Genomic DNA, 14,418 nt, shown 5'->3' with positions numbered 1-14,418 from the left:
CCCATGTTTCTCGCAGCATCATGTACAATGGAAAGCTATGGAGTATTATTCAGCCGTAAAGAAGAATACAATTTTGCCATTTTTGACAGCATGGATGGGTCTAGAGGACATTATGTTCTGTGAAATAAGTCAGAAAAAGGCAACCACTGTATGATCTCTCTTAGATATGAAATCACACGCACACCAGGTGGAACAAATGTAGGTTTGCAGTTGTGAGACACAGTTTACTCATTATTACTTATTAAGTATTGTATTATTTTCCATATGAACAACTATAAACCCACTTTTGGCCCGACCTGTATGTACAGCTCATGGAATAGACAACAGATGGGTGGTTGCCAGATGCAAGCAATGAGGGATGGACAAATGGATGAATTTTTATCATATCTTGTTTTAAATAACTAATTAAGTTGTGGACCAGGTATACAAAACAGCTAGGCACTTAGAGATTGTACTTCCTAGCAGGTAAGGTAAACCCCCAATGGCCTGCCTAACTGAGCTAGTTTTGATTTTAAGGAAGGGAATCCATTTATCAAAAGAGGCAAATGTATTTCTGATCCCATGTTCTGGAAGGAATTTCATCAGAATGTGATGTAGCATCATCATTTACTCAGGCTTCTGATTTCTTTCCTCTAATGCAGAACCTCGCTTGCTAGACCCTTGTTCTCTCTCTTCTTTTAAATTGTTGTTCAAGTACAATTGTCTCCATTTTCACCCCACCACGGCCCCCTCCCCGCCCTCCCTCCCACCCTCGAACCCACTCCCTTTGGCTTTGTCCATGTGTCCTTCATACATGTTCCTTGCTGCCCCCCTCCCCCATTACTCCCTACTATCCCTCTCCCTCTTCCTCTCTGATTACTTGAGGCCAATGGTTCTCACACTTGAATGCCCATCAAAATCACGTGGAGGGCTTGTTACACACTCTGGGTCGCCTCCGGGAATTTCTGATTCTCTACACCTGAGATGGAGCCAAAGTTTTTCATTTCTGGGTGCTGCTGATGCTGCTGGTTAAGGAAGCGTACTTTGGGCCCATTCCTCAAGGACACAAGGAGTCGCAGCATTGAACTTCTGTGTACGGAGGACTAGGCAGTGCTGCATTCAGCCACAGACCCTCCCTTTTACCTCCGGGCGCAGGCTGTGTCCTGACCTCCCGAGGGAACCAAGGGGCAGGCTCTCCCAGAAAGCTTTGATCCCAGAGTGGTTGTCACAGCATCGCTTTGCTTAAAAGTAAAAACATGTTAAGTGAGGCAGGACCCGCCGGACCACGATGGGCTACGGGAGAAAGCATTATTGATGTAATTGGCCTTATTTGTCAGAATATTTGTTAAAAGTCAAGTGTCGTTAAAGCCAGAGTGCCTCACTTCATTACAGAAGAACCCGGGCCTGCATGCTGCGCGTTCTTAGCAATGCTGTCTGGCTCGTTAGGGAAGGACAGTGGGAAACGTGATTTATGGGGTGGGTATCGCACCACTCTCTGCGGTGTGGCAAGATCACACTCACTAAACGTGGATCTCACTTTTAATTTTCTTAGCAGCCATAATCTATGAATGGGTGACATCCCTCAACCTATTTCACTTGTAGTGGATTTAGACAAGGTTTTGGGTCTTGGCTCAGAAGTTTATTAATGTGCGACCTTGAGCAAATGTACTCGTCTGTGACTCAGCCTCGTTTTCCTCCTCTGTTAATGGGATGATAATACCCACCCTTAATTCTGGTTGCTCTGATGATTAAATCGCGTAGCCTGTAAAATGACTGGCATGCAATACATGCTTAATTATTCCCCTTTCTCTTTTTATGTCACTTGCTTAATATTAAACATTTTAAAATTAATTGACATTGTCTGATTCCAGACATAATTGGAAAGAGCCTTTGGTCTCCTGATGTTTCCATTTTCTTTCAGTCTCAGCCTGGAGCACCCCCACCCCACCCCCACCCCAGTTTAAAGGTTGGCAAACTCCGGATTCTGACCACTTACTCTGTTTATCATCTTTCTGCCTCTGTCTCAACCAGATGACAATGACCAGGGTCTAACTGTGTAGAACTACTGCTGATTCGTATCAAACTATGTATCATCCCCAGGGTAGGAAGCTTGAAGGTCTAGTTCTGATAGGTACAGATAACTCATCAACTTCTGCTGTAACAGAACCAAGCATCCCCTTTTACATGAGCCTTTCTAGCTGCTTGAAATGCGTTCGTCCCTTTGGTGTGGGTGCGACCTGCAGGCAGGATGGAGCCTGAACTCATAAGTGGGTGGGTTGGAGAAGTGTTGGGACTGTGTTTAATTCCGTGGGGAAGGGGCGTGTGTGGGGCAGTTCTCTCTTTGCTGTTGTAATAAGTTTCCAGGGCACTTGTCCAAGTTCCTTAGGAGCCTACGGGAAGAATCTGCTTGGGGACACGGACTGGGTCTTAACTGTCCTCTTATTCCCAGTACTTGAGCCCGGTGTCTGCACAGTACAGGTTTGGTCATTATTTTTTTCTTTTTGTTTGTGTTTATTAATTTATTTTTAAAATATGTTATTGTCTGTGCTATTACAGTTGTCCCCTTTTCCCCCTCCACCCAGCACACCCCTCCACTCACGCAGCCAGTCCCCACACCGTTGTCCGTGTTCATGGGTCCTTCATACCTGTTCTTTGACCAATCCCTCCAGCTTCTTTCAGCCAGTCCCCCCACCCCCACCCCTCGTTTGTTATTGTTGAATGAAGGAGCTGATAAAAACAGCACTATGTTGTTGGGATTTCTATACAATCCCAAGTGATCCGAGAATCTCATGACAGGTTGGCAGGCACATTTTCCGAAGACCTATTGTAGTTGGAAGTAAAGAACAGGGCCTCCTGCAAAGACCCTTGGAGTCTCATTAGTTGGTCAGCTCTGTGCTGGACTGGGCGTCGAGCCTTATGGCACTCACCGGAGAGCATTGCTGCCTGGCCCACACCTAGATAATGTGGCTTCAGGGGCATCCCCAATTAGAACTGAGTATGAGAGCAGGGCCTTGGTGGTTGCCCAGGGCAACCCCCTAGTTGAACAAAGGTGAAAACTCACTGGCTTCCTGGGGAGACTGTTTCTGTGGCACACGAATGCCTACGAATACCTTTCCCTACCTTGTAAGAACTCCAGCAATGACATTAGTAACTGAGCACAAATGATCATTAGGACGCATTCTGCAGAGAAGCACTGCTGATGGTGGTTTTGACCCTATCAGCTGCTGGCTGTCGAGGGCTCACCATGATTGGTAGTTGAATAGTGCTAGCATTTTCGGATGCCGCCAGCACTGACCTATTGGCCGTGGGATTCAGTCTCTCTTCACTCCAACATGAAATCTTTAATTAATAGCATCTAAAGGAAAACACATAACAGAACAGGGCTGGCATAGAAATCTTCATTTTTGCCACCAAGGAAAACCAAGATGCCAACCTTAAGCAACAAGACATTTCCAGATGGATGAAAACAGGTGCACCAGGAGCAGAGCCCGGGGATGCTGGAAGTGGCTGGTACACGTCCAAGTCAGGAACGTGCTTGGGAAGGGAAGCAATGGAATAAAACAGTATGAATAGCCTTTTTAAAGGTACCTTATAGAAGCCTTAGATTTTATTGGGTTTTCCTGTTATTTCTTACTCTTATCCAAATAAGAAGCATTTTCATTAAGTGTGGAAATTCATTTCTCCCCCTATTTATTCTCATTCTCTCTCCCCCCCCCCCCTCCACACACACACACACACACCACCATGCATGTGTGGGGAAAATATTTAAGAAGGTCCATGAGCTGGTAGATTATCTCAGTTGAACCCACTGACTGATGTATTAATAACATTTTTTCTAGCTCTTTTACAAAGCATGGTATTAGGAGAAAGGAGGGTGTTATCGGCAAGGGTAATTTATCAGATTTCACAAGTGGCTCTGGTTTCCTATGGATGGCACGCTTTGGTTCTTTGTGGAGACAAGAGACCGACTGTTGCATTTGTTCATCCGAGGCACCCTGAGTCAGTTAGGCGAGGCTAGAGAATTTCAAGCAGCAATGCTAAGCCTCCGACCAGAAATGATAGTGTTGCCAATAACAAGGAGAGGCTGGCTAATAACATTTCAATTTTAAATTCTTGGCCCCATTTTTCTTTCATGCTGCAATGTTATTGAAGTATAACTGTTGTTGAACACACATTAATTCTGGAATTTGTGGTGAATCCAATCACACAGAACTGAATTGGCTGGGCTCACTGCACAGGCCTTTTGACATTTGAGGCCAAATGTTCAAATCACAAAGCTGAAGGTCGTGGCATGTATCAGACAGGGAAGAATTAAGAAGATGCATGGCCCCCATGGTGGCTAGAACAGCCATTACAAAACTGTCCCCGTCACCAGTGCATTATTTATCAGATTAGGTGAAGGAAATGTTATCTTTTTTTTTTTTTAAACAGGGCTTAGTTATAGGGAAGGGTGGAGCCCACAAGTACTAACTCTCAAATAAGAAAGCATACTATATCAAGTCTAGAGCCTTCCTGTTGCAATAATGAGCCATTTTTTACTTGATTTCTAACACCTTGTTACATATATTTCAGCCTGAGCTTATCCCATTGGACGGGCCTCCTGTAACTGACAAACATTTGCATGCACATGGCCCAGGAGGTATTTTTAGATCTGCATGGCCTTTAGAGGAGCATCACTGACTGGAGGGTTCTATCCTGCAGGCTTTGTCTCCATAGACGTTGGAAGTGGGGAGAGCAACTCGTGAGTTCCAGACAGCTCATGGGAGCAAGAGAGCCAGTCCCCATGTGATTTGCAAGTTTGGAGGGAAGGGAAAGGAAACCTAAGCTCGCTTTTACATATATAAACCCCAAACTTCTAAAACTCAGATTATTGAGTCTTATTTACTCCCAGAAAAGTTAAAGGGCTCTTTTTTGTTTGTTTGTTTTATTTATTTATTTTTAGAGAGAAGAAGGGAGGGAGAAAGAGAGGAAGGGAAATACCAATGTGTGGTTGCCTCTTCAGCGCCCCACACTGGGGACCTGGACTGCAACCCAGGCTTGTGCCCTGACTGGGAGTTGAACCAGCAACCCTTTGGTTCACAGTCTGGTGCTCAATCCACTGAGCCACACCAGCCAGGGCTAAAGGACTCTTAGTTGGACAATGGCGTGGCAAATACTGGCTCTGCTGCTGTCTAAGCTACAGGGGTCATGGATTCCTATTTTCTAAACAATCTCGAGGCTTGCTTTCACTAGAAGAGGTTATAATCTCCCTCAAGAGACTGACCATCTTGACAGCTTGACAAAACACCAGAGTTGGAGCAACTCATGATGCCTCATGAAAATGTAGGATAAAACAAACTCTACATCAGGAAATACTCCAGATGCTGCAGCATGAAATGCAAAGCCTGAACTCGTTCATTTAAAATTACACCAGGACCACAAAACCTCTGAAATACACATGGCTTCATCCAATTACTCAAAATCCCCAGGGTAGATAAGGTTTAAACCAAGGAAATGCAGTGGCTACAGTGCTAACCCACAATGCCAATTAATTTTTACTCATTGATTTTTGAGGGTATGTTTTATTTATCATTCCTGCATCTTTCCCCCTTTTTGTTTAGAGTGTGATAAAGGCTTTAAAGCTTTGCAAGCTGCTGAAAGCCTCTGCTGGCACCTCGGAGACACTTTTCTTTATAGGTCTCTCCCTTTTTTGTGTTCTGTGCATGTGTCTGCCCTTCAGGCTAATCTGGACCACCCTGCCCTTTACTTCAACACACAGAAGGCTTACTTGTTATCCCCATGGGCAACAGAGTGATTCATTCTATTAACATTTTTTTCAGCTTTATCCATCTAGTGGTCTATTTGGGAAGAAAAACAGGGAATGTGGTCATGATGATTTTCCTTACTGGCTCATGAGCAGATCTTTACCTGAGTATCATTTTGCTTCAGCATATAGGCAAATGAAGCAGATTGGATTCCCATGGTTGTGATTGCTGGACATGACACTGTGTTTTGAGTGTGAGATGTGGTTCTGAGAATCAAGGCACCTATGTGAATGCTTTGGGATCGTTGACATGATAAAGTAGTTGGGTCGTTAGCAGAAAGTCACAGTGCACTATACTCTGACAGGAGTGGTGATGGGCGAGTTGGGTAGAGAAGGGGCATTTAACGAAGGGTATTTGTTGACAATGCCATGTTCCATTGTTTCTGTAGATGAGCTGGGGCCTTTGAATTTCAGAGTTTCCTGTATCCGGGTTTCTATCTCATGCTTTTCCACTACTTGTGGTCCAGCTCTCCTATTTCTTTGCTATACTCTGATGAAAAGAGGGGTGCTCAGGGTTGCATCTGGAAAGATTCCATGAGCAGGAGCAAAGTGGAGCTGTGTGCAGTGTTACAGAGCCCATTGCTAACCTGGAGGAGGTGAAAGAATCCAATGTACAGGACCATTAACGGATTATAACACATGATAATAGCAATCCCATTCCAGCTGGAGAAGCAGCGCATTCCTCCCACCCCTTGAATGTTGCTCACTTTGAGCATTGCAGGAGCGAAGAAGAACGGAAAGTTGCTCCAAGCAGATCTTGTAGAGATGCATTCTCTTGTACAGGCATGAGGAAGCACACTGTTTCATCAGTCTCCCAGCATCCTAGCCAGCGGGTACAGGGGGTCCGCTTCTGGGAGAGGGCAGGGAACTCCTCCTGGGAAACAATTTGCTTAAGGTCAGAACCATGGTTCTGTGATAAGAACTGAAATTAGATCTGGTAGCCCTTTGTAAAAGACTGTAAATATGACCAACAATGAATAAACTAGCACACTGCCCTGCGGGGTGGACACAAACCTGTGGATGCTTAGAAGGAGCTGGAAGGGATTTTAGAGGCTCTTTAATTCAGGCCTTCCATAACAGATGAGGAAGCAGACACCCTGGGAAGTCGCATGATACATGTGTGAACTGTTTGGTGTCCTTAAACGTGGCTTTAATGCTTAGAAAGATTAAGGGCTACTTCCATTTTGAATATTAATAGTTGGTTTATTAAAATTACAAATTCAAAAACCAAGTTCTTTCTTAAGCGTTTTAATTCCATTTATAAATCTAATTATTCTTTTACTAAATCTAGTGACTCTAGCTCTTGCTTTTAAAGAGATTTTTAACAACCTAGTTAATTAAATCACTTAAATATTTTAAACTGCAGTTATAAATTTAATATATTTGATTTTCTTTTTAAGTACTTAAATTGTCTAACAAATAAACTTTCCTACATGCTTACATGGAACTTGTAAATCTCATAAATTAAAATTATAAATATGGTAGAGATAGTTCCTCTGCATGTTACAATATTATTTACAACTTTAAAAAATTTTTCTTAAAGCCATCAACTTAAATTTGCAGTTTCAAGTTATTTAATTATCCATCAGTTAGTATTTGAATCATGAAGATGATATCTTAGGCATGTATGTTGAATTCCCTTAAACACTACAAATGGTGCATTAAAATACCAGTTACATGCAGAATATTCTTAAATTCAACAAAAATGATAATATTCTGGGATTCCTCTACTTCATTATATGTGTAGTTTATTTTAAAGTTCTCTTGGATTAAATGACACTTTCACCTAGTAAGAGAAAAAAAATCACATGTCAAGGGAAACAGATGCTTGTCCCAATACAGAAGCACTGTGGACTTGAAAAAATAGGATGGGACAAACCCCTTAATGCTTGCCAAAGCCATTGCCTTCGTGATGGATGTGATAAAGTAGAGATTACAAAAGTTTAAAAGGTGTTTGAATTCATAGCTCCAACTTCAGAGTTCAGTGATAATGGAATTTAATTTCTTGGTGTCTCCTCCCAAAGCTGTAACCATCAGTAGGCATGCAGCTAACACCGGTGGATTTTATACTGTTCGTACTTTCCTAAGACAGGGACTGACTTTCCCTCTAGAACAGCACACCCTTATGTCATGCTGCCAGTGCCTCTTTGAGTTGGGTAGATGTTGGAACGATTTTCTTGACCAACGTGTAGAGTTGCAGGAGGACTACAACTCTATAGGTTATATGGGAAGCACGGCCAACTGAATTTGCATCTGGCCTGGCACTGCCTCAATGTGTCTCCACAAACTACAATCACACCCCCTTTCTACCATGTGGCGCACCGCGTGCTGCTGCTCGCCGAGTCCCAAGATGTTCCTTTTCTGCTCTATCAGAGTTTAAAAATAAGCGAGTTACAAGAGAGAACGTGAGAAGATTAAAGTATTCGTTTGCATCTAGAAAGCACTCAAGCAAATATGAAAATAACTATTTTTAAAAGTCTGTTAGGAATCACTTTTTTATACTGCGTAACGATTATATAGGAAGAGGCGGGACCTGTAGTGGGACCACTTGCCCTTGCCTCCTGCTCTCTCTCATGGCTGTGTCAGTAGTACCTGCTGCAGGGAACTCATCGAGAAAACAACAATAACAAGGCCTGCCTTAGGGGACCGTCGGATGGACTAAATCCACCGGAGTAGAAGCTTCATGAAGCCAGTGATTTTGTCTGTTTGGTTATTGATGTAGCCTCAGCAGCAAGACGAGGGCCTGGATATTGCATATGTTCAAAAAAAGAACGTTTGTCTGTTTAAACATGAACTGCTTACAGCAGTGACTGGAATGCTGGAAACGTCCAGTAAATGTTGGCTGTTACTACACTTTGGTGATAACTTGCCCACCGTCGCTTGCAGATTTCCGACCTTGCACTGATTAGGAGATAGTTGGCTCATGATTTGCATGCAGGTAGCTGCACAGCTGTATTTATTTGTGATAGGTGATAATTACATTCACCCGAGGAAAAACATTGGCGAAGCCGGATGACTCCAGCACTTGGGTGCCAGGTTATTTAGGGTTTTCTGGGTTTGTAGGTCTTCCTTTCCTTCTCAGCATATGTTCAGCTTTCAGGTTTTGTTTTTTTTTTACTTTTTATTGTTGTTGTTGTTACAGGTGTTCCTGTAAGCTATCTTGTCCTTCAGTCTTCCTTGATTCTATTAGTCATTCTTTCTTTTTTCTTCTCTTTGTGCACTAAGTGGAGGCAGGCGGTGAAGGTCAATTCGTGCCTGTCTATTTTCATATATCAGCTAGTCCTCCTGACCGATCATGTTGATTCCTGTGGCTTTAAGGAAACCCCCTTTATCTCTATCCCTGACCTTCTCTTAAATCACAGACGCCCCACCCCAAACTGAGATGATCTACTGTGTTCCCAAGCTCAGCCAACAGAGTGGAATTTCTCTCCCATTTGAAATTTGAGTTCTGTTAGAATTCTTCATTCCTTCCAGCAGAACCGCGATTATCATACAAGTCTTGTCTCTTCTCGTTACTATTTTTTTACATTTGATGTTTCCTTCCTACTTCACTGTATCAGCTCAGACCTGCGTTAGTATCACCTGGGCTCTTTGACCATCTTCTGGTCGGTCTCCCCCCCTCCAGTCAACCCCACCTTCCATACTGCTGCCAGGATTATATTCTCCATGACAAGATCCAATTATACTTCTCCATGCTCAAAAGCCTCTGAGCAGTCTCAGTTCTCTCATTTCCAATGTTATGTTTTCTTACATCCTTCCCGTATGCCTTTGTTTCTTTCTGTGAAATCCAATCTACTTACTAGCATCTTATTATGGTCCCCTTCCACTGTGATAGGCAGAATAATACCTCCCCCCATTCTCCCGAAAGATGTTCTAATCCGCAGAACCTATGACTAAGTAGGATACATGGAAAAGGGGAATTAAGGTTGCAGGTGGAACAGAGGAACTGAGGATGCTAATCAGCTGAGCTTAATAATCCAGGCGAGTGTCGTGGGTTACTCAGGTGGGCCCCATGTAATCACAAGCGTCCTTAAAAGTCAAAGGGAGGCCAGGGGACGTGACTACAGAAGGAGATCCGTGTGGTGGGGCCTGAGATGGACTTGTCTTGCTGTTGCTGGCTTTGAAGGTAGAGAAAGAAACCATGCACTCCATTCGCTGTTGCCGGCTTTGAAGATGAGGAGAGAACCGTGACACAAGGCATGTAAGTAGCTTCTAGTAGCTAGAAATGGCAAAAACAGTGCTCTCCTACAGCCTCCAGAAGGAAACACAGTCCTCCTAACATACTGAGTGAGCCCGGTGAGACCCACGTGAGATTCCTGCACTACAGACCTGCAGCAGAAGGGCGTTTTGCTTTAAGCCCCCAAGCTCGTAGTAGCTTGTTACGGCAGAAGGAGGAAACTAATGTATGTACCTTCATGCCTTTACTCAAGCTGATCGTAATGTTGAAAATAAGCTGCTGCTTTACACTGGCTTACTGAAGTCTGATAGAGACTTCAAGACTTAATATAAATCTCACCTGCTTCAAGACTTTCCGGATTCTGGCAGTCACACTTCATCTCTCTAACCCTACCTACCATACGTACCTAAAACCTACGTCCTGTATTCGCAGTTTCTCTCTCTCGTTAGGTACGCGTGTCTCTCTCTCCAGTCTTGGACTGTGAGTGCCAGGAAATAGAACTTGTATATTTTTCACCTCGGAATCCACCAACAAAAGCTGTACTGTACGTTCAAGCTAATGCTTTTTGAAACAAATTGTAAAAATGCAACACAGTGGAAATGATGCTAAACATAGAGTTCTAAATGCCCACAAGATGGAGTTATTTCCTTAAAAAAAAAAATCTCCATTAGCCCATAAGATCATTTCTGTTTGACCTCTTCCGAAAACAGAAATCTAGTTCTTTTTAGTCGAAAATGAGTGTTGGAATTTCAACAGTCTCGTATTCACGATCATAATTGTAGGATTTAAAAAATATTTTATATAATAAAAATGTCATTGATTGACCATTTTACAAGGTGATGAGCACGTACATTAGAGGTAAAAATATATTTGCCTACCAGGGCTTTCGCGAACAGTGCGACTGCGTGCCCACAGGTGCAGCGCGGGCTAATGATGCATTGTGCTTCATTGCGCGTGGTTGTATTACTTAGCACATTTTCTGTGTTCCCTGTAGCAAGAGGTCAGGAGAAAATGGGGAAATTGTCTCGCTTGCTGCAATTTAATTTCACTTTTTCTACTGGAATACAAATTAAAGTCAAGGATGCTCTCTCTGAGAGGCTGTTTGGCAAGGGGTGAACTTCTGGGTTCTGAGAACACGTATGGCCGTAATAAATCTCAAAATGTGAAGACACTATGTCTTCTGACAAGCATTTCTTGAAAATGTGTCAGTTCAAGAAATTCATATGCCCTCATCTTCCTTAAGATGTCTTCCTTAAAAATTACCCCTAACAGCGCCAAGTGTCTTTACATTGAGTAATGGATGGCTACTTTTTCGTATCTGTGTCCTTCCCTAAGAACTCAGCTGAAGCCACCTACTCTTCTCTTCCTAATGCCAAATTCATCCTGGAGCTGTGTTCTGGGAAGATGAGGCAGGGCCGTGTGGGCCGTGCATGGACCCACCAAGTTACTCGGTTTCAAAGTGGGTGGATTGGCAGTTTGAAAGCACAAGCTGAGCTATGGAGGCAGGGTGGAAGATGGTTTAAATTCAGCTGAAATACATGTGAAGGCTGCATTCATCCCTTTTAGGTGTGCAGCATTAATGTTCAGAGTCACCGAGGACCCCTGTTTTTTATGTGCGACAGCGTCCCCGCCGTAATGCCACTGCGCTGGGCCAAAATTCAGGCTTGTTTGAGTCACCTATCCATAACTGTCTCCAAATAAAGACCTCCATCTAGAAAAGGAGGAAAATAATCTCATTCCGTGGGGCATTAGGGCACACCTGGAACTTAGGACAGATGTTGGGAGGAAGTGGACTTCTTCACTGTCACAAAGCATCAATCATCCTACAAGGAGAGCAGCGTGACGCTGGAGTGCCCTTCTGATGACCTCAGGCTTCCACAGAAGGCTAGGTGGTCACGTTTTAGGAAAGGCTGGGTGAGAATGATACTGAAAGACCTTTGTGATTTCTCCCCCATCCCCACCAAATCTAAAATTCTGTGATGGTATCAAAAAAACACGCACATGGTCTCTTCATGAATTTTGTGTCTTAAAAAGAAATCCAGAAATGTGTCAACTCACTTCATTACCTCCATTTAAATGATTTGAACAGACTTCACCTGCTATTGACTTTAGTGAGATAAATCAAGATAGTATTCCCTGTGCAGTAGTCGAGATAGCCGATCTCACCTGGAAGCATGATTGTGTACAGGCTTTGCCAATGCTGGAGTGATGGGTAATCATTGAGAACACAGTAAGAGGAAGCCTCAGGCAAATGGAGATAGGAACATGCCTTTGAGTTTTGTAATAACAAGGACCCTCCTCACCCTCTCTCCCCCTCCCTCCCACCCACCCATACTTCTTTTTATTTTGCGTGCACTGTTTGAGAAATCATAATCACCCTTCCTGTTGAGTAGCATAACTCACTGTAGTAAAAGTTGTATTTAGTTGCTCGTGTTTTTCCTGTGAAGGTGACATGAATTGTGAGTCTTAGCTGTTTGATCCTGGCTCTCCTGAGCACAGTGGTCACCCCCATGCTGATGGCGCTGTTATTGGCTGTGGCCTGATTCTCCTGGAGGGATTGTATTTATGGAGATCAGGGTTCTCCATTCATTCAAATTATGCCACAATCTGGAATGTGTAGTTTCTTGTACTAACTAGCTTATCACCTGGCCAGTGGCAGCAAATTGCCCTGGGACTTTTAGTCTGACAAAGTGACTGGAGTCAGTTTCAGCTCTGATTCTTGACTACCAACATATGCAATCACGGAATACCTACTACCTCCAGGCAAAAAAGGTGTGATTTGCATGGGACAGTGCTGACCATTTTTAATTAGGTTTCTTCTCTTTGGTGTGCTGCATTTCCAGGTGGTTAGAAGAAAGCTGAGGGTGTAGGAGTTCTTGGGAAATGGGCAAGCTCTTGGTAATTGGAGTTAGAAATGGAAAAAAAAGTGGCCACAGAAGTATCTGCAGAGAGAAAACAAAGAAAATATGCATGCCGTGTGGAAGGTGGGAGTTGCAGAAGGTGGTAGCTGATAATGTGAAATAATCTATTATTACACCTTTCTCAGCAAGTTAAAAATGCTCTAGTGATTTGACAGGAGCTATTAGCCTATTCTGATTAAAGAGAAAGCAAATTTTATGAATACAATTCATTATCAGACTAGCATAGGTAAAAGCTTCCAATTACCAGGGCATATACTTGGTTAAAATTTGGAATGAACTAGATTCAACTTCAACATCCGCAATTCATTTAGGCTCCATGAGACTCATTTTCTTCATCTTTAAAGTGGGAATAATAATACTCACCTTAATTGCATTATCTTGCAAGTTAAAGTAAATGAAATAATGCAGAGAAGGCACTGAGGCTACTAGCCATCCATAGATGGTATTCAGTAAATAGAATTCATTGGTATTTTCAGGGCTTCTGTTAAGAAACCTGTAAGTTACCAAAAACAGTCTTTTTTTTTTTTTTTTTTTTGAACAGGAACAGCCGTATTGAGTGCATATACTGGGGGAAAGAAACGATGCAACCTTGATTTAATAACTCACTTTGCTTCAGAATACCTACTTAATACCATTTCTGTGCCTTAAATCCCCTCCTATTTCAGGAGCTTGGTAACACTAACTGCTCCCTTATCTCACAGAGAAGTCAGAAAGGTTGGTATTACAAATCTGTGTAATATTTCCATTCAACCAGAAAAGGGCATTTGAAGGAAACTATAATGCATTTCCCCAAGAAGACCTGGATCATCAATATGAGGTTTTCAGCTCAAAATCAGATTTCCTGACCCCATGGTTACATTTGTGTCTGACATACATCACAGTTTTCACACCGTACGAGAGGAAGAAATCTCAAAATATGAAAGAGATGTAAGTATGTAGTAAAGGCATTTCACGGAGAGTGGGAATGAAAGAATGCTCAGTGTTCGTGCTTCTTGAATGTGTGATGGACAATGACCGAGCCACACCTTTGTTTTCTGGCACCATTGATGAGGGATGTTGTAAACACATTATTGGACGAATCACTGGCCTCGGTGAATATACTTTTTGAATTTTATTTTTAATGACTCTCCAACAGAATAGTAAGTAAAATCATGAACAAATACTTAGCCAGGAGCTAAGGATAAAAAAGTAAATAAATATAACTAATAATTGAGGACACAAACCTACATACAAATAATTACAATTTTCTGAGACACGTATGAATGCAGGTCTGTGTAAAAGGATTTGGAAACACCATAGAGTGTTGGGGACCTTAGGAGAAGTCTCTCCTCTTTCAAGCATGCCTTTATGACCAAAACATAACATGGTAGAATCTTGTGTAATTTATGCGCTAATGGAACAAATGTTGACTGGGCATCTTTTCTTCTGGTTTGGCAGCTTCGATGGCCTGTGGGAAATTGATGGTGGAATCTGAGATGAAGGAGATTATGGCTTAGCTGCGGAAGGAAGGCACATACATATATAATAAGTATAAAGAA

This window comes from Phyllostomus discolor, chromosome 11 (assembly GCF_004126475.2).
Source record: "Phyllostomus discolor isolate MPI-MPIP mPhyDis1 chromosome 11, mPhyDis1.pri.v3, whole genome shotgun sequence".
Taxonomy (NCBI): domain Eukaryota; kingdom Metazoa; phylum Chordata; class Mammalia; order Chiroptera; family Phyllostomidae; genus Phyllostomus; species Phyllostomus discolor.
This window is presented reverse-complemented; position numbering follows the sequence as displayed.